The sequence below is a fragment of the Dasypus novemcinctus genome, chromosome 9 (assembly GCF_030445035.2).
Source record: "Dasypus novemcinctus isolate mDasNov1 chromosome 9, mDasNov1.1.hap2, whole genome shotgun sequence".
Lineage (NCBI taxonomy): Eukaryota > Metazoa > Chordata > Mammalia > Cingulata > Dasypodidae > Dasypus > Dasypus novemcinctus.
This window is the reverse complement of record NC_080681.1, coordinates 99430429-99452466: the sequence shown is the minus strand read 5'-3', so window position 1 is coordinate 99452466 and position 22038 is coordinate 99430429. Positions and strand designations below refer to the sequence as shown.

The 22038-nt window shown below is 41.0% G+C and overlaps 1 pseudogene; it reads left to right on the top strand.

Annotated features, from left to right (window-relative positions):
- The first annotated feature begins 2097 nt into the window (after positions 1 to 2097).
- Positions 2098 to 2868, top strand: LOC101444832 (large ribosomal subunit protein eL8 pseudogene; annotated as a pseudogene).
- The last annotated feature ends 19170 nt before the right edge of the window (positions 2869 to 22038 follow it).

The following is a 22038-nucleotide window of genomic DNA, read 5'->3' as shown; positions in this document are numbered from 1 at the left end:
GGGCATTTTCAGGACTTGGAGTTGTCCTGGTTGGTACTGTGGGGACAGTTACTGGACATTGTGTGTACTCCTATGGCCCACTGGGTGGACTGGAGGAGAGTGTAAACTTAAATGTGGACCATTGCCCATGTGGTGCAGCAGTGCTCAGAAATATGTTCACCGAGTGCAGTGAGTATCCCATGATGTTGGAGGAGGTTGTTGTTGTGGGAGGAGTGGGGTGAGGGGGATGGGGGTATATGGGGACCTCATATTTTTTTAAAGTAACATTAAAAAATAAAGACAAAAAATTTAAATAAAAAATAAATAAACTTAAAAAAAAAAAACTTCCAACATACAAAAGTTCAGGACCAGATAACTTCACTGATGAACTTTACCAAACATTCCAAAAATAATTAACAACATCCTGCTTAAAATCTTATAAAATACTGAAAGGAAGACAACACTTTCTAATTCATTTTGAGGCCAGCATTACCCTAATACCAAAACTAGTTAGAGACATCGCAGGAAAAGAATATTACAAACCAATATCCCTTATGAATATAGATACAAAATCCTAAAAAACAAAACAAAACAAAAACTAGCAAATCAAATCCAACAAAACATTAAAAGTATTAAACACATGGGGAAGTGGACTTGGCCCAATGGATAGGGCATCCACCTACCAAATGGGAGGTCCGCGGTTCAAACCCCGGGCCTCCTTGACCCATGTGGAGCTGGCCCACACGCAGTGCTGATGCGCGCAAGGAGTGCCCTGCCACAAAGGGGTGTCCCCCGCGTAGGGGAGCCCCACGCACAAGGAGTGTGCCCCATAAGGAAAGCCGCCCAGCGCAAAAGAAAGTGCGGCCTGCCCAAGAATGGTGCCACACACACACAGAGCTGACACAACAAGACGAAGTAACAACAACAAAAAAAGAAACACAGATTCCCAGTGCCAATGATAAGGATAGAAGCAGTCACAGAAGAACACACAGCGAATGGATTCAGAGAGCAGACAACAGGGGGTTTGGTGGGGGGAAGGGGAGAGAAATAAATAAATAAATTTTTTAAAGTATTAAACACTAGGAAAAAATGGGATTTATCCTAGGAATGCAAAGACTGCTCAACATAAGAAAATCAATTAATGTAATATACTATATTATCAGAATAAAGTGGAGGGGGGGAATGATCATTTCATAGATGCAGAAAAGGCCTTCAAAAAAATCCAGCACCTCTTCTTGATAAAAAACACAGGAAACCAGGAATAAAAGGAAACTTTCTCAACATGATAAAGGGCATATATTAAAAACCCACTGCTAACATCATACTCAGTAGTGAAAGATTGAAAGCTTTCACCACTAAGATCAATTACAAGACAAGGATGTCACTTTCACCACTACTATGCAACATTTTACTGGAATTTCTAGTCAGAGCAATTAGGCAAGAAAAAAATAAATAAAAGGCATCCATACTGGAAAGGAAGAGGTAAAAACTTTCCCTATTTGCAGAGGATATGAGTCTATATTGAGAAAATCCTAAAGAACTGACCAGAAAAATACTAGAAATAATAAAAAAATTCAGCAACATGGTGGGGTACAAGATTAATGTGCAAAAAACCAGTAGAGTTTCTGTGTACCAGAAATGAACCCAAAAATGAAATCAAGAAAACAATTCCATTATCATAGCAACTAAAAGAAGGAAATACTCAGGAATAAATTTAACCAAGGGTGTAAAGGACTTGTACATGGAAAACTACAGAACATTGCTGAGACAAAAGCAGGGAGCGTTGCCAGAGCTGGCGAGGGTACAGCAAGACAGAGTCACGGTCGCCCGCTCCTGGACCGTGCTGAGCTGGGCATGGGGCAGGCTAGCCTCAGTGCTGCGGGGCACACTCATGCTGCACCCTCCCAACCCCCACTCCCCCCACCCCCGCAGTTTTTGAACTGCGCTGCTGGACTTCCTGGTTGTGTCTACTCTCCAAGAACCCTCTCAGATATTAAGCATGGACATATGAATTGATTAATGAAGAGCTGGGAATAGCACATCAATCATTGATGGCCTGCTTGATATGACACCACAGGCAGTTAAGTTATATACAAGTCTCTTGTCCTCCCACTTAAGATGGCAAAAGGAAAGAAAGCCAAAGGAAAATTGTCGCCCTAGCCTCTGCTGTCACAAATAAGTAGGAGGCCAAGAAGGTGGTGTATCCCCTGTTTGAGAAAAAGCCCAAGAATTTTGGTGTTGACGGGACATCCAGCCCAAAAGGGACCTCACCTGCTTTTTCAAATTGCACTGCTACATCTGGCTGCAGTGACAAAGGGCCATCCCATATAAGTGGCTGAAAGTGCCCCCCACCGTCAACAAGTTCACCCAGGCCTTGCACCACCAAAGCTACTCAAATGCTTAAGATGGCCCACAAATACAGACCAGAGACAAAGTAAAAGAAGCAGAGGCTGTTGGCCCAGGGCTGACAAGAAAGCTGTCGTCAAAGCAGATGTCACCACTAAGAGGCTGCTTGTGTTTCTAATGGGTGAACACTGTGACCACTTTGGTGGAAAACAAGAAAGCCCAGCTGGTGGTGATTGCACATGACATGGGCCCAAGGAAGTGGTTGTCTTCCTGCCCACCTTGTGTTGTATAATGGGGGTGCCCTAGTGCATCATCAAGGGGAAGGTCATGCTGGGACAGCTCGTCCACAGAAAGACTTCCACCATGGAGGACTGTTGTAAAATAATACAAACCCCATTAAGAGAACTCCAACATACCCCTACCCTTCCCAGATACTCAGATCCACCATTTTCACATTTGCCACCTTTGCTATACGATTCTAACGATCCTCTCTCTCTTTGTTCTGAACATGTGAGAGTAGATTGCACATATAACACTTTTTGAGCACATAATACTTCCATGTGTAATTCTTATGAAACTGCACTTTCGACCTTAAATGCAGTTAACAAGTTCAAGAAATTTAACACTGATATAAAGACGACGGTATATATTCCAACTTTTTCTTGTCTCAGTAATGTCCTTTTAAGATTTTTCTCTTCCATTCTTTGATCCCATCCAATATCATGTATTGTATTTGTCATTTTCCCTTTAATTTCTTTCGTTTTTTAAAATTTGTGGAAACATATACAACATTTATCTTTCCATCCCAAATCCTACCAAGGATATCATTCGGTGGGATTAAGCAAATTCACAGTGTTGCAGTACCTTCACCACCATCTATTACTGTAAATTTCCCTTCACCCTAAACAGAAAACCTGCACTCATTTTGCATTAACTCCCCTTTGCCCCTTCCCCCATTCCTGGAAACCTTTTACTCTACTTTCTGTCTCTGAGTTTGCATATCTCTGGTAGTTTCTTTGTGGCTACCATGGACCGTAAATTTAACACGTTAAATCTATAACAATCTTGTTTGTTTTGATACCAACTTAACTTCAATAGCGTATACAAACTATGTTCCTATACCCCTCCCTCACCCACCTTTGTGTGGTTCCTCTCACAAATTACATTTTATGCATTATGAGTTCAAAACCATTGATTTATCATTACATTTTATGCATTTGCCTTTCAGATTTTGTAGGAATTAAGAAGTGGAGTAGGAAGCAGACTTGGCCCAGTGGTTAGGGCGTCCATCTACCACATGGGAGGTCAGCGGTTCAAATCCCGGGCCTCCTTGACCCGTGCACGTGGCCCACGTGCAGTGCTGATGCATGCAAGGAGTGCCCTGCCACTCAGGGGTGTCCCCCGCGTAGGGGAGCCCCACGCACAAGGAGGGCGCCCCATAAGGAGAGCCACCCAGTGCAAAAGAAAGTTCAGCCCGCCCAGGAATGGCGCCGCACACACAGAGAGCTGACACAACAAGATGACGCAACAAAAAGAAACGCAGATTGTAGTGCCACTGACAACAGAAGCAGACAAAGAAGAACACACAGCAAATAGACACAGAGAACAGACAACTGGGGTGGGGAGGGAGAGAAATAAAATAAATAAATAAATCTTTAAAAAAAAAGAAGTGGAGTAACAAATCAAAAATACAATAGTGCTGGTATTTATATTTACCCATGTCATTATCTTTACCTGAAATGTTTACTTCTTCATGTGGCTTCAGTCAATCATCTAGGATCATTTCCTCAACTTGCAGAACTCCCTTTGGCATTTCTTGCAGGGCCAGGCAGGCCCTCAACTTTCGTTTATTTGGGAATGTCTTAATTCCTCTCTCATTTTTGAAAGATAGTTTTGCCAGATACAGAATTCTTGGTTGGCTACTTTTTGCTTTTGGCACTTTAAATATGTCTTCCCTCTGCCTTCTTTCCTTCATGGTTTCTGATGGGAAATAAGCAACTAATCTTATTGAGGGTCCCTTGTATGTGACACATTGCTTCTCTCTTGCAGCATTCAGAATTCTCTATCTCTGGTATTCAACATTTTGATTATAACATGGTGCAGTGTGGGTCTATTTGAGTTTATCATGTTTGGAGTTTTTTGAGCTTCTTGGATATATATATTCATGCCTTTTGTTAAATTTGGGAAACTCTCAGCCATTTTTTTTTTTAATAATCTCTCTGTCCTCTTCTTTCTTTCTTCTCTTTCTGGGATTCCCACAATGCACAAGTGTGTACCCTTGATGGTATCCCACAGTTTTCTCAGGCAGTATAAAAATGCACAAGATATATCATTCGCACACAAGTAGTGCAATTGGTATCCTGGAGAAAGTGGGACCAAGGTGCAGTTATCTAAGGGAGCAAATAAATAAAATTGTTTTGGCCCAGAATGGGGTAGGAGTGAGCTTAGGAGCAGTAGGTCTGCAGCTGTCCCAACCTTCCCTTTTTGCCTGTATCACAACCCACTGAAGTTCCTAGAACCCTGTCCCCAGAGTGGGTTATGAGGAGACAAGATATAGGACCATTTCTTTAAAGTATTTTTCTGGGGAAGTGGCTGTGGCTCAATCAGATGAGCTCCCATCTACCATATGGGAGGCCCTCGGTTTGTGTCTCGGGGCCTTCTTGTATAGGCAGGCTTGCCCGCAGATGCCACTGAGAGCCGACTCAGCAAGGTGATGCAACAAAAAGAAGGGAGACAAGCAAGAACACAGAAGAGCCTGCAGCAAATGGACACGGAGAGCAAACAGCAAGCAAGCTGCCAGGGGCAAGGGGAAATAAAATAAATAAATACAGACACAGAAGAACGTATAGTGAATGAACACAGAGAGTACACAAAAAACCACAAGGGGGGGATAAAAAAAATCTTTTTCTGGAATGTTCCAGGTTTTATCCTCCTCATTGGTGGTTTCTTATGCTTTAGTATTCTCCTTTGCCTGGGTCATCACTTCCTGTTTCTTTGTATGTTTTGTAATCTTTTATTGAAAGTTGGACATTTTGATACTTTAATGTATTATTGCTTGAATTTCGACATGAGGTATCTGCTCCTTAATCCTGTACCAAGGTCATAACATGAATGTACTTGCAGTTACCCAGACATGACAGAGGCTTCCTTGAATGTCAAGAGCTAACAAAATAAATAAAGAAGGAACCAGCAGGATGGCGGCAGTGTAAGGAGCTCTTAGAGTCAGCTCGTGCTACAGGGCAGTTAGTAATCACCCAGAGCTAACTAAAGCACCTGTTTGTGGGCTCCAGGAGACCAGAAGAGCATCCTGCAACATCCTTGAAAGAATGGAAGAAGGAGGCTGCCCATTTGCTGAGAAGATTCATAGATAGAGCACTTCACGCCACAGAGGCCACTGCCCATCCTCCACTAGTAGCACAAGCCACCTCGGGGGCTATTCAGCAGCTGGAATTAGAAGCTCCACTTCCCAAAAACAGGGGAGGAAGAGACTGTTGGGCACCAACTTCAGCCTCTGATTAGTAAATTCAACTGGTTAAAGTATAACCTTAAGAGCAGCTAAAGTTTGAATCTATCCAAGTCAGAAAGAGACCAGTCGCTGCCATTTTGGCTCTACCCTTGGCATCAGGGGAAGCCAGACTGACTGGAAATCACAGTGACAGTAGGAACTGGCTTTTTTCACGCAGATTGGCCTGCAGCCCTAGCCTAGGCTTCAGCCTGAACTGTATCAGGGCCTGTACCAACCTCTCTGGGTAACTGCAGGTACATTGAGCTGGCGCAAACTGAATAGTTGGAAGTCTGTATCAGGGCAACTGCTCATTTTGGACCCACAAAGCATAGTTTGCTGCCCACAGCTGCAGCTCCATCCCCACCCCAAGTAGGGGAAAGAGGGGTGTGAAGCTTCATCAGTCTCTCTGGGCAACTAGAGTCTAGGCCTGCACAACTTGAATTATTACACAGAGCTGTGGCTCTGTCCTTATCCCTGGCAAAGGAGAAAGTTAGGAGAAGTTTCATCAGTCCCTTGGCCAATGCAGGCAGTTTGAGCCACCACAACTTACAGCACCAACTACATCCTTGGTTCCTATTATACAACCAAAAAGGGAGAAAGAGCAAGATAGCCCTAAACTTAAGAGAGAAACTGCACCCATCTAGTAAGCCAGATGCCAAGACACCAAAAAAATATGTAATCCACACCAAGAAACAGGAAGATATGGTCCAGTTAAAGGAACAAGATAAGCCTCCAGATGACATAAAGGAGTTGAAACAATTAGTCATAGATGTTCAAACAAATCTCCTTAATAAATTCAATGAGATGGCTAAAGACATTAGGGATATTAGGAAGATATTACTGTGATTAGTAATGGAAGAAATTGTAGCATTGATGGGGGAGAAATTGGCCACGGTATTTGCTGAGGGCAGGGAGAAGGAAGAAGAGATGTGATGTGGGGACATTTTCGGGACTTGGAGTTGTCCTAAATGATATTGCAGGGACAGATACTGGACATTATATATATCCTGCCATAACCCACCGAATGGACTGGGGGAGAGTGTAAACTATAATGTAAACTATTATCCATGTGGTGCAGCAGTGCTCCGAAATGTATTCACCAAATGCAATGAATGTGCCACAATGATGAAAGAGGTTGTTAAGGTGGGAGGAGTGGGGTGAGGGGGGTGGGGGGTATATGGGAACCTCTTGTATTTTTTTAATGTAACATTTTAAAAATAAATAAATAAATAAATAAAGAGAAAAAGCAAACAAACAAAAATTAATTAATTAATCACAAGTGAAATGTATTTAAGTGCTGAAAAAAAGTACCACATGGAAGGTCCCGGGTTTGGTGCCTCCCAGAGAAGGTGAGCTGATGTGGATGGCAGGCGTGGCAAGCTGATGCAACAAGATGACACAGAAAAAGAGACACAAAGAGGAAAGACAATGAGAGACACAACAGACTAGGGAGATGAGGTGGCTCAGGTGATTGAGTGCCTCTCTTCCACATGGGAGATGTCCCTGGTTGGGTTCCTGGCACCTCCTAAAGAGAAGATGAGCAGACACAAGAGCACCCAGCAAATGGACACAGAGAGCAGACAGCAACAGCAAACAATGAGGAGTGGATAAATAAATAAAATAAATCTTTTTTAAAAGAGACATTGGATGAGCACAGAGAAGAATTTGAAAGCATACATAGAAAAATAGCAGATCTTATGGGAATGAGAGGTGCGATAAATGAAATTAAAAATACACTGGAATCATATAATAGCAGACTTGAGGCAGAAGAAAGGATGGGTGAGCTTGAAGAAATGACCTCTGAAAGTGAACATACAAAAGAAAGTGAACAGATGAAGAAAAGAAAGGAAGGAAAAAGAAAGGAAAAAATTGAACAAGTTCTCAGGGTACTAAACGACAGCAACATACGAGTCAAACATACATGTCATGGGTGTCCTAGAAGGAGAAGAGAAGGGGCAAAAGGAATATTTGAAGGAATAATGGTAGAAAATTTCCCAACCCTATTGAAGGACATGAATATCAATGTCCAAGAAGCACAACATACTCCCATTCAAATAAATCCAAATAGACCAACTCCAAGATACATACTAATCAGAATGTCAAATGCCAAAGACAAAGAGAACTCTGAGAGCAGTAAGAGAAAAGCAATGCATAACATATAAGAGATATCCAATGAGATTAAGGGACAATTTGTCATCAGAAACCATAGAGGCAAAAAGATAGTGAAATATTAACAAACTGCAAGAGAAAAACTTCCAGCCAAGAATCTTATATCCAGCAAGATTGTCTTTCAAAAATGAGGGTGAGGGAAGCAGCTGTGGCTCAATCAGCTGGGCTCCGATGTATTTTATGTGAAGGCAGGCTTGCCTGCACACCACAGAGAGCCACCAGCCTGCAAGCACAGCAGAGTGCCACCTGGCCACACACGCCTGGAGAGCCAACTCAGCAAGGTGATGCAACAAAAAGGGAGACAAGTAAAAAACACAGAAGAGCATAAGGGGGAGGGAAATAAATAAATAATACAGACACACAGAAGAACGCACAGTGAATGGACACAGAGAGCAGACAGCAAGTAAGCCACAAAATGGGGGGCGGGGAGGGGAATAAAAAAATGAGGGTGAGTTTAGAATATTCACAGATAAAGAGAAACGGAGAGTTTGTAAAGAAGAGATTGACTTTGCAGGAAATACCAAAGGATGTGCTATAGTCTGAAAAGGAAAGACAGGAGAGAGAGGCTTGGAAGAGAGTCTAGAAATGAATATTATGTCAGTAAAAGTAACTAAAAGTGTCAAAAGTGTCATGTAAATAAAATATAACAGATAAAACCCAAAGGTCAAATGGGTGAAATAAGAACTGCCCTTACATTAATAACATTGAATATTAATGGGTTAAACTCCCCAATCAAAAGACAAAGACTGGCAGAATGGATAAAATAAATATTAGCCACCTGTATGCTGTCTGCAAGAGACTCACCCTAGACTCAAGAATACCAATAGATAAAAGGTGAAAGGCTGGAAAAAGATATTCCATGCATGGAGTAATAACAACACCAAAAAAGTTAGAGTATCTATACTTACATTAAAGGAAATAGACTTTAAAGGACACTAGTATGTGCAATTTGAGGAGGAAGTCAGGGGAAAAAATCCATTTACAATAGTGACTAAAAGAATCAACTATTTAGGAAAAACCTTAACCAATGATGTAAAGCACTTGTATTCCGAAAACTACAACTCATTGTTAGAAAACATCAAAAAAGACCTAAGTAATTGGAAGAACATTCCATTGGAAGACTAAATATCATTAATATGTTAATTCTACCCAAATTTATATACAGATTCAAAGCAATCCTAATAAAAATTCCACCAACATTTTTAAATAAATGGAAAACATGATTATCAAATTTATTTGGAAGGGTAAGGGGTCCTAAATTGCAAGAAACTTCTTAAAAAGGAAAAGCAAAGTTGGAGACTCTCAATTACAGACTTTAAATCATATTGGCTAAATACAGTCATAAAGACAGCATGGGGGCGGCGGACTTGGCCCAGTGGTTAGGGCATCCGTCTACCACATGGGAGGTCCACGGTTCAAACCCCGGGTCTCCTTGACACATGTGGAGCTGGCCTATGCGCAGTGCTGATGCGCGCAGGGAATTCTCCCATTTATGCAGTTCCAAATGTCCCCTCATTCCTAGGAAATAGTTTCCTTATGGTCCTGGACACTGCACTGTGTGCCATACAGTCAGCAATCCCTTGATCCAGGGATCTATCTACTTGATTGCTCTCCCGTGTTCTTTAGGAGTGCTCTGCAAGCCACCTTCTATACTCAGGGCATGTTCTGGGACAGCAAGTCCCTCAGGTCACAACCAGACATATTGAGCTGGACATACATGCTCCCAGCATGGGCATGAGGGTTATTCAGTTCCCTCTGGAACCAGGACCAGGAATCTGCACTAATAGTATGAATGTGCCCCATGCTGAACCAGTGAGGGGCAAAGGAAGGGGCCAGCCAGGGCACCAGGAGAGTCTACCACTTTTTTCATTATTTAATACATTGTTGGATTTGGTTTCCTGATTTTTTTTTATTAGAGAAGTTGTGAGCTAACAAAACAGTCATGCATAACATACAGAATTCCTACACATTCCTACACATCACTCTTCCACCAACACCTTGCATTTGTTACAGATTATGAAAGAACATCAACAAAATATGATGTTCTATGGCCCCCAGATTACATTTGGTATATTCTCTCCATACACCCCTATTATTAACACTGTATATTAGTATTGTACATTTGTTATAGTTCATGAGAGAATACTGTCATATTTGTACTGTTAACCATATTCCATCATCCACCACATGGTTCACTGTGCTCTACAGTCCCATGCCTTGTACAATCCATCCAAAGTGTACACTCAATGGCTCACACAGAGTTGTGTAGTCATCACCTCAGTAAATTTTTGAATGGTTTCCTTAGTCCAAAAGAAAATATCTCATGCCCGTTATTGACTTTTAACATTGATATAGTACCTTCTTTGACATTGATGCAAGAATACTACAATGTTGCTGTTAACTATAGTCCATAAGTTACATTAATTGTATTTTCCTATGCATTACTGTATTCTTACCACCTTGAAATAGGGAAATACATTTGTTCTAGTTCATAGAAGAACATTCTTGCATCACAATTCTCATTCACCACTGGGCTACCCTTTTCAGCCACAATCACATCTATAAACCACCCATATTAGCTATATCACTATAATGTGCTATCATCAACTCTATCCATTTCCCTACTTTTACAGTCAAGTTAATTAAAAATTCTATATATATTAAGCATCAGTACCCCTTCTCAGTCCTCAACCTATCTTCTAGTAGCCTATACTTTAGATTTTAACTCCATGTGTTTATTCTTTGTATTTGGTTCATATTAATGAAACCATATAATATTTGTCCTGTTATGTCTGGCTTATTTCTGCATAATGTCTTCAAGGTTTATCCATGTTGTCGTATGTGTCCCAATTTCCTTCCTTGTTATACCTGTGGCAGTTTGATATTATTTATGAATTCTAAAAAGAGATATTTGATTATGTTTATAAACTGGTCTGTTCCTCTGGGCATGATATCACTTTGATTGTATTAAATTCAGGGGTTTCACTTTTACTTTATTAAATCAAGATTAGGGATTTGATCCAACCACATCATTAGGGCAATTCAATTTGAGTCTCTGCCCCTTGGTGGGATATTAAATGGATACTCAATCAAGAAGGCAGAAGAAGTAGATAAACAGAAGAACACAGAGAAAGAGAGACAGCTCCATAGACACAGCAGAGGCCCCTGGAAGAGATGAGCCATTCACCTGATAGTTTACAGCTGACCTTGTGAAGAGATCAGAGCATCTGAGCCCAGAAAGAAATGATCCCCAGGAAGAGAGAAAAGCCTTATGCTAGTCTACAGCTGAGATCTGAAGAAGCTAGGGCCAAGAACCTTAAGAGGAAGAAGGAAGGCTGAACCCTCACAGATAACACCTGCCATCTTGCTTCAATACATGGCAAGTGACTTTGGATGAGAAAGAACCTCTTAGGTTGCCTTGAGTTTGACTTTCCACAGTCTTGGGACTGTAAGCTTTTACCCCAAATAAATATCCTTTATAAAAGCCAACAGATTTCTGGTACTTTGCATCAGCACCCCTTTGGCTGACTAATACAATAACATATTATATTTATCCATTCATCATTTGATGGACACTTTTGGAAATTTTGAATAATTCCACTATGAACATTGATGTGCAAATGTTTCTTCACATTCCTGATTTCAGCTCTCCTGGATATATTCCTAGTAGAGCAGTTTACAGATCATATGGCAGTTCTATATTTAGCTTCCTAAGGAACCACCAAACTTTCTTCCACAGAGGCTGCACTATTCTATATTCCCATCAACAGTGAAGAAGTATTTCTAGTTCACCATATCCTCTCCAGCCCTTGTAGTTTTCTGGGGTTTTTTAATAATGACCGTTCTATGAGGGGTGAGATGATATCTCATTGTAGTTTTGATTTGCATTTCCCTAATAGCTAGTGATATTGAACATCTTTCATATGCCTTTTAGCCATTTGTATTTTTTCTTTGGAAAAATATCTAAGTCATTTGCCCATTTTTTAATTGGGTTGCTTTCCCTTTTATCATTGAATTGTATGATCTCTATATGGCATGGATATAAAACCCTTATCAGATATGTGGCTTCCAAATATTTTCTCCCATTACATAGGCTCCCTTTTCACCCTCTTGACAAACCTTCAAAGGACAAAAGTGCTCAAGTTTGAGGAGGTCCCATTTATCCATTTTTTCCTTCATTGCTCATACTTTCAGTGTAAGGTTTAAGAAACCACCACCAACCACCAGGTCTTGAAGATGTTCCCCTACATTTTCTTCTAGGTGTTTTATGGTTCTAGCTTTTGTATTTAGGTCTTTGATGCATTTTGAGTTAATTTTTGTATAAGGCATGAGATAGGGGTCCTCTTTCTTTCTTTTGAATATGGATATCAAGTTCTCTCAGCACCATTTGTTGAATAGACTGTTCTGCCTCAGGTGGATGGAATTGACAGCCTTGTTAAAGATCACTTGACCATAGATGTGATGATCTATTTATGAAGAATCAACTTGGTTCCATTGGTCTATATTCTTATCTTTATGCCAGTATCATGCTGTTTTTACCATGGTAGCTGGGTAATATTATATAAAGTCTGGAAGTGAGAGTCCTCCAACTTCATTCTTCCTCTTTTAAAGATGTTTCTCACTATTTGGGGCCCCTTACCCTTACAAATTAATTTGATAATTGGCTTTTCCATTTCTTTCAAAAACGTTCTGGGAATTTTTATTGGGATTACACTGAATCTGTAAATCGATTGAGTAAAATGGACAATTTAACATTAATTAATCTTCCAATCCATGAACATGGAGTGTTCTTCCATCTATTTAGGTCTTCTTTGATTTCTTTTAGCAATACATTGTAACCTGAATACAGATCCTTACATCTTTAGTAAAGTTTAACCCTAAAAATTTCATCTTTTAATAGCTATTGTAAATAGAATTTTTTCCCTGACTTTCCTCTCAGATTTCTCACTACTAGAGCATACAAACACTTCTGATTTTTGCATATTAATCTTGTATCCTGCCACTCTGCTGAACTCATATATTAGCTCTAGTATCTTTGTTGTAGATTGAGACTTTCTAGGTAGAGGATTATATTCATCTGAAAATAGCAAAAGTTTTACTTTTTCCTTTCCAACTTGGATGCTTTTTCCCCTCTTCTTGCCTGATTGTTCTAGCTAGAACCTCTAGCACTATATTGAACAACAGTGGCAACTCTGGGCATCCTTGTTCCATGTTTCAATGCTAGTTCTGGGTTTTTCACATATGCTCTTTATCAGGTTGAGAAAGTGTCCTTCTATCCCTATCTTTTGGAGTGTTTTTATCAAGACAGGGTGTGATATTTTGTCAAATGCCTTTTCGGCATCAATCAAGATGATCATGTGATTTTTCTTCTTTGATTTATTAATATGATGTATTGCACTTACTGATTTTCTTGTATTGAATCACCTTTGCAAGCCTGGCATAAAATCCACTTGGGAAAGCAAATGTGCCTTAAGCAGTTGGCACCCTCCTACCACATGGGAGGTCCTGGGTTCTGTTCCCAGCACCTCCTAAAGAAGACAAACAAAACAGCAAGCTGATGTGACAGGCTGGCACTGCGAGCTGACACAAGAGCAATGAGATGATGCAATAAAGAGACACAACAAGGAAACACAATGAGAAGTAATAAGTGGGGAGTGGAGGTGGTTTAAACCATTGGGTGCCTCCCTCCCACATGGGAGGTACCGGGTTCAGTTCCTCATGTCTCCTAAAAAGAAGATGAGTACACAATGAATGGACACTGAGAGCAGACAGCGAGTACAAACAATGGGGGCGGAGGGATAAGTAAATAAATCTTTTTTAAAAAACCTTTTGATCATGATGAATAATTCTTTAATTTTTGTTGGATTCAATTAGTGACTATTTCGTTGAGGATTTTTGTATCCATATTCATTAGGGAAATGGGCCTGTAATTTTCTTTTGCTGTGATCTTTATCGGCTTTGGTATTAGTGTGATGTTGGCTTCATAGCATGAGTTTGGTAGTGTTCCCTCCTTTTCAATTTTCTGGAAGAAATTGAGAAAGATTGGTATTAAATCTTCTTTGAATGTTTGATATAACAGAAATCACCTGTGAAGCCATCTTGTCCAGGGCTTTTCATTTTGAGGAAGTTTTTGATGACTGTTTCAATCTCTGTACTCGTAACTGATTTCGTGAAGTCTTTTATTTCTTCAAGGGTCAGTGTAGGCTGTTTGTATGTTCCTAGGAATTTGTCCATTTCATCTGTGTTGTCTAGTTTGTTGATATACAGTTGTTCATAGTATTGTCTTGATCTCTTTTATTTCTGTGGGGTCAGTAGTAATATTTTCCCTCTCATTTCTGATTTTATTTATTTGCATCTTTTTATCTTAGCCAGTCTAGTTAAGGATTTGTCAGCTTTTGGTTTTGTTAATTCTATTGTTTTTTATTCTCAATTTCATTTATATCTACCTTAATCTTTGGTATTTCATTCCTTCTGCTTGCTTTGATGATAGTTTGCTGTTATTTCTCTAGCTCCCCCTGCTGTGTAGCCAGGTCATTGATTTTAGCTCTTTCTTCTTTTATTTTTAAATATTTATTTTATGTATTTATTCTGCACTCCTCCCCCCACCCCACCCTGGTTGTTTGCACTTGCTTTCTGCTCTCTGTGTCTATTCATTGTGTGCTCTGTGTCTACTCATCTTCTTTTTAGAGACATTGGGAACCAAACCCAGGACCTCCTGTGGGGGGAGAGGGGAGAGATGCCTATTCACTTGAGCCACCTCCATTCCCTGCTTGTTGTGCCTCTCATTGTGTTTCCTCATTGTGTCTCCTCATTGCATCATCTCACTGCATCATATTGTTGTGTCAGCTCATTGCACCAGCCCATCACATCAGCTTGCTTTCTTGTTTATCTTATATTTTTTAACTTTTTTTTAAAATTTATTACTCTCCCCTCCCCCCCCACCCCGGTTGTCTGTTCTCTGTGTCTATTTGCTGTGTCTTCTTTGTCCACTTCTGTTGTCAGCGGCACGGGAATCTGTGTTTCTTTTTGTTGCATCATCTTGTTGTGTCAGCTCTCCGTGTGTGCGGCACCATTCCTGGGCAGGCTGCACTTTCTTTCGTGCTGGGCAGCTCTCCTTACGGGGCGCACTCCTTACACGTGGAGCTCCCCTACTTGGGGACACCCCTGCGTAGCAGGGCACTCCTTGCATGCATCAGCACTGCGTGTGGGCCAGCTCCACACGGGTCAAGGAGGACTGGGGTTTGAACCATGGACCTCCCATGTGGTAGATGGATGCCCTAACCACTGGGCCAAGTCTGCCGCCTTGTTTATCTTCTTTATGAAGCACTGGGGGTGGCCGACTTGGCCCAGTGGTTAGCACGTCTGTCTACCACATGGGAGGTCCGCGGTTCAAACCCCAGACCTCCCTCACCCGTGTGCAGCTGGCCCACGTGCAGTGCTGATGCACGCAAGGAGTGCCCTGCCACACAGGGGTGTCCCCCGCGTAGGGGAGCCCCACACGCAAGGAGTGCGCCCCGTAAGGAGAGCCACCCAGCAAGAAAGAAAGTGCAGCCTGCCCAGGAATGGTGCAGCACACACGGAGAGCTGACACAGCAAGATGACGCCACAAAAATAAACACAGATTCCCATGCCACTGACAACAACAGAAGCGGACAAAGAGCACGCAGCAAAGAGATACGGAGAACAGACAACCAGGGAGGGGGAGAAGGGGGAGAGAAATAAATAAATAAATCTTTAAAAAAAAAAAAGAAGCACTGGGATCCAAACCTGGGACCTCCCAGTTGATAGGTGAGTGCTCAACTGCTTGAGCCACATCTGCTTCTCTTCCTTCTTTTTTAATGTAAGCATTGAGGGATACAAATTTCCCTGTCAGCGCTGCCGTTGCCACACCTTACAGGCCCTGATATGTTTTGTTCTCACCCTCATCTGCCCCAAGACACTGATTTCTTTGCAATTTCTTCCCTGAACCCACCAATATTCCAATAGTGAGCTGCTTAATCTCCATATATCCGTGAATTCTCCCTTTTTCTTCCTTTTGTCAATTTCCAGCTTCACTCCATTATGATGAGAAAGTGCTCTGTATAATTTTGAACCTCTTAAATTAATGTAGATCTGTTTGTGAATCCAATATATGGTCCATCCTGGGGAAAGATCCATGCGCACTTGAGAAGAATGAATATCCTGCTGTTTTGGGGTGCAATGTTCTGTATATGTCTGTTAGTTTTGGTTTATTTATCATATTATTCAAGATCTCTGTTTCTTTATTGACCCTCTCCCCAGATGTTCCATCCAATGCTGAGAGTGGTATATTAAAGTCTCCAGCTATTATTGTAGAGACATCTATTTCTCCCTTAGGCTTTGCCAGTATTTGCCTCACGTATCTTGGGGCACCTTGGTTAGGTGCATATACATTTAATATTGTTATTTCTTCCTGATGAATTGCCCCTTTTATTAGTAAATGTCCTTGTCTCTAATAACAGCTTTGCTTTTAAAGTCTATTTCATCCAATAGAAGTATAGCTACTCCAGGTTTTTTTGGTTACGGCATGCATGGAATGTCTTTTTCTAGCCTTTCACTTTTAATCTATTTGCATCCTTAGGTTTAACGTGAGTCTCTTATAAACAGCAGATGGTTCATATTTTCTTATCCATTCCACAAATCTGTGTCTTTTGACTGGGGGGTTTAATTGATGTTCAATATTATTACTGTAAAGGAACTTCTTCATTCATTTTGACCTTTGGGTTTTATCCATCATAACTTATTTTCACCAGTCTTTTTACATTTTTGGTTACTCTGATATAATCATTTCTAGACTCTCTTCCCAGCCCCTCTCCTGTCTCTTCTTTTCAAGCTATAGCACTTCCTGCAAAGCCAGTCCCTTGGAGACAAACTCTCAGTTTCTGTTTATCTGTTTATCCTCATTTTTGAAAGACAAACTTTCTGGATATAAGATTATTGGCTGACAGTTTTTCTCTTTCACTATCTTAAATATATCATACCACTGCTATCTTGCCTCTATGGTTTCTGACGAGAAATAAGCACTTAATTTTATTGGACATTCTTGTATGAGACGAATCACTTTTCTCTTGCTGCTTACAGAATTCTCTTTTTATCTTTGGCATTTGACATTCTGATTAGTAGGTGTCTCAGGATAGGCTATTTGGGTTTATTCTGATTGCAGTACATTGCACTTCTTGGACACAGATTATCTATATTCTTCAGTAGGGTTGGTGAATTTTCCATTATTTCCTCAAATATTCCTTCTGCCCATTTTCCCTTCTCTGCTTCTGGGATACCCATGATGTGTATGTTTGCACATCTCTTGCCATCTTTTAGTTCCCTGAGACCCTGTTCAATTTTTTCCATTCTTTTCTTTATCTGTTCTTTTGTGTGTTCATTTTCAGAGGCTTGTCTTCAAGCTCACTGATCCCTTCTGCGTCTTCAAATCTGCTGTTATATTCTTTCAGCGTATTTTTTAAATCTCAACGTCTTACATTCCTAAGATCTATTTTTTTTATGTATGCTTTCAAATTCTTCTTTGTGCTTCCCCAGTGTCTTCTTAATGTCCTTAATCACTTTAGCCATCTCATTGAATTTATTAAGATTTGTTTGAACATCTGTGATTAGTTGTCTCAACTCCTTTATGTCACCTGGAAGTTTAATTTGTTCCTTTGGGCCATATCTTGCTGTTTCTGTATGGCTTGTAATTTGTTGTTGGTGTATTGGCATCTGATTTTCTTGATGTATTTATTCTGAGATCAGTTTTTCTCTTTAGTCCAGGGCTTTCTACTTGATTGGCTTGGTGCTATGCTACAGCCCGTCTTTGATACATAGTTCAACTTATTTTGGAACTTTAAAATGACTCGTGTTTAGCCAATCAGATTTTTTTCCAGCTATTTTTCATCCATTTCTTGCCTTTTCTCCCTTGCCGGGGGCAGAGTAGGAGCTGAGGATGCAGCTGGTATTGTAAGCCATGGAGGCTGAAGCTGCCTGCATTGCCCCAGGAACCAATGCAGCTTCTCCCACCTTTCTCCCCTGCAAGGTGGGGATGGAGCTGCAGCCATGTGCAGTAACCCAAGACTTGCAGGCCAAGACTGTTTGTAGTTTCCCTGAGAAACTGGTGATGCTCCATGCACCTTCTTTACCTGCCTGTGGTGGGGATGGAGTTGCAGGTATGGGCAGTAAACTAAGTCATGTGTTGCAAGATGATGCAACAAAGAGACACAGATTCCCGGTGCTGCTGACAAGAATACAAGTGGCCACAGAAGACCACGCAGCTAATGGACAGAGAGCAGACAACTGGGGGGGGGGGGGGGGGGAAGAGGGGAGGGAGGTAAGGGGAGAGATATCAATCTTTAAAAAAATAAAAGCAATCTGACCTGACTTCTTAGAAATTAGAGGCAAAGAGATTAATGTTTGCACCGGGCTTTTTTTTTATTTTTTGTTTTTAAATTTATTTAAGTGGGTATGAGATCGAAAGGGAAAATCAAAGCATATCCCAATCACTCAGGAACTTTTTATGCATGTACAAGAAACTTATGCCAAAGTGGCCACAAGATTACTTTTAAGAGTGTTACCCCATGTTTACTGCTATAAATCAAAGCTTTATGTGGAATCTTGAATTTATGGGGAGAGAAGCCGGGGAGGAAAGGACAGTAGCAGAGGATGTACCTGTTTGTTCTTTCCCATTATTCCTGAATTGCAGGAGACTGAGACCCTTTAGGCTTTGGTGACCCCCTCACTGGGGTATGTTTATTTTTTAAAATATTTCTCTCCCCTTCCCCCCACCCCCCGCCATTGTCTTGTGTCCATCGGCTGTGTTCTTCTGTCTGCTTGCATTCTTGTCAGGTGACACCAGAAATGTCTTTTTGGTTGCGTCATTTTGCTGCGTCAGCTCTCCGTGTGTGGCGCCACTCCTGGGTGGGCTGCGCTTTTTGTTGTGCAGGGTGGCTCTCCTTGAGGGGTGCACTCCTTGCATGTGGGGTACCCCTATGCGGGGGACATCCCTGCGTGGCACAGCACTCCTTGCACATGGCAGTACTGTGCATGGGCCAGCTCACCACACCGGCCAGGAGGCCCTGAGTATCAAATTCCAGATCTGCTATATGTAGATTGACCAGATCCACTTCCCTGGGGTATGTTTCATGGTTCATTTTATACTGGGACTTCCTTTCCCTTATTTTGTAACACACGCGGCCCTTTCTGCTTCCCCTCTCCCCTGGGATAACACAATGAATAAAGACTTTCGGTACACACACACACACACGGCAAGAAATACAATTTCACACAACCTGGTTACTACTAAAAAATTGGAAGACATGTTGGAGAGGATGCAGAGAAATTAGAAAACTCATTCGTTATTGATGAAATATAAAATTATGCCATTGCTGTGGAAGAGTTTGGTAGTTCCTCAGAAAATTAAGGATGGAATTACCATATGACTCAGCAATCCCCCTTGTAGGTATATATCTAAAAGAATTAAAAGCAGGAATTCAAACACATATTCAAATACTGATATTCATAGCGGCATTATTCTCATTTGCCACAAGAGGAAGCAACCCAAGTGTCTACTCACAGACGGATAACTAAAATGTGGTATATACACACGATGAAACATTATTCAGCTATAAAATCAAATCAAGTTCTGATGCACACTACAGTATGGATGAAATGAGTGAAGCCAGGCAGAATACTGAATGATCTAATAGAATAAGCAAATGTCATCCTTTTAAAAGTAGCTATCCAGTTGTCTCAGTACCATTTGTTAAAGACTATTTCCTCATTGAATGTTCTCAGTACATTTGTGAAAAATCATTTGATAATAGATACAGTCCAGGACTCCCGAATTTATTCCACTGATCCATTTATCTACCCATGTTTTGAAACAGGCTTTGATATTGAGAAGTATGAATCCTTCTATCTTGTCCTTTTTCAAGATTTTGACTATTCCAGGTACCTTGCAATTTCACATTAATTTTACAATCAGCTTAATTTACACAAAGAAGCCAGTTGAGATTCTGATAGGTATTGCGTTAAATCTATTTATTCGTTTTGGGGAGTACTGCCATCTTGTTTTTTTTTTAAATTTCTCCTCCCTTCCCTGCCCTCCCAGTTCTCTGCTCTGTGTCCATTCGCTGTGTGTTCTTGTGCCCTCCTGTATTCTTGACAGTGGCACCTGGGATCAGGCTCTTTTTGTTGCATCAGCTCTCTGTGTGCGGTATCATTCCTGGGCAGATTGCATTTCCGCGCTGGGCAGCTCTCCTTAGGGGGCATACTCCTTGCCTGTGTGCGGCTTGCACACATCAGCACTGCGCGTGGGCCAGCTCATCACGTGGGTCAAGGCCCTGGGTATGAACCTCCCATATGGTAGCCAGAGGCCCTATGCATTGGGCCAAATCCGCTTCCCTGAACAATGTTTTAAATCTTAAAATCCATGAACATGACTTCTTTTCAATTTTCCCTTAGTTCAAGTCTCTTGTGCTTCCTCCTGCCCTAGAGGTATCTGGAACTAGCGCCAGTTTAGATGCAAAACATTGCATACACCTATTTCAAATCTTGTGAGGGATTATGGGAAGACAGCATAGTAAACTCCAGGAACCAGTCCCTCCATTAACCACCATTAAACAGGCAGAAACTATCTGAAGCAACTATTTCAGAATACTGGAGAGTCCAGTAGAATACTGGAACATCCTGGGAAGAAGGGGGAAGAAACCAGTAAATACCAATGAATCATACTCTCCATCCGGCATTCTCCCAGTCTTGTGGCTGGCAGCTGTGAGACTCACACGTGGCCCCTGTGCAATGTGCTAATGAGAGGGTGGGACATAAAGACTTAGTTCCCCCTAGACCCAGAGGTGTAATCATATCATTGATGACTGCTTTTGATTAGCTAATTTAGACAGCTGGGGCTCCAGAACTATTTTTCCAACCTTCCACAGACAAAAGCAATGGTGAAGACTGTGGACATACTGGACAAAGACTTTAAGAAGGGCAAGTCCTAAAACCACTAGCAAACATAAGCCCAGGTCAAGACATGCAGGCCCAGGGAAGATTAGGTAGGACCCTGCATGTTGCAATCACCTTAGTATGAGGGGTGAACTCTGAAGGAGAGCACAGACTGAAAGGTATGTTTTGCTTAACTTTGTTTGGTTTTATTAGTTCCTGACACTCAAAGAAAATCTGTCCTACCACAAGTTGGTAGTGAAATGAACACATTCCTAGAAACAAACAGCGTAGTAATACTTACACTGACTGAAGAATTAGATGATCGTAACAAACCAGTAATAAGAAAAAGGATGAATCAGTAATCAAAAACCTCCAACAATGAAAAGCCCAGGACAGATGGCTCTACAGGGGAATTTCACCAAACATTTCAAGAATACCAACGCTATTCACTCTTCAAAAAAAAACTGAAGGGGAACACTCCCTAACTCATTCTATAAGGTCAACATCACCCTCATACCAAAGCCAGATAAAAATCCCCCAAAATTAGATAACTACAGACCAGTGTCTTACGAATATAGTTGCAAAAATCCTCACAAAACAAAACACTAGTAACCCAAAATGACAAAATAAATAATACCACCACCCCTAGCAAACCAAATCCTACAGCATATTAAAAGAATTATACACCATGATCAAGTGGGACTTACTTACCCCTGGTATGCAAGGGTGGTTCAACCTAAGAACATCAATTTATGTAGTAATATTCCACACCATATAAACAGAAGGAGAGACCACATGAATATCTAAGTTGACACAGAAAAGGCATTTCACAAAATCCAATATGCCTTCTTGATAGAGACACTTAAAATACTAGAAATAGAAGGAAACTTCCTCAACATGCTAAAGGGCACGTTATGAAAAAATCCACAAACATCATATTTAACAAAGACTGAAAAAGAGCCATACAAATTGGAACGAAGAAATAAAACTTTCCTTATTTTCAGAACATGACCCTATATACGGAAAATCCTGAAAAATCAACAAAGCCCCTACAGCTAATAAATGAATTCATCAAAGTGGCAGAATATAAGATT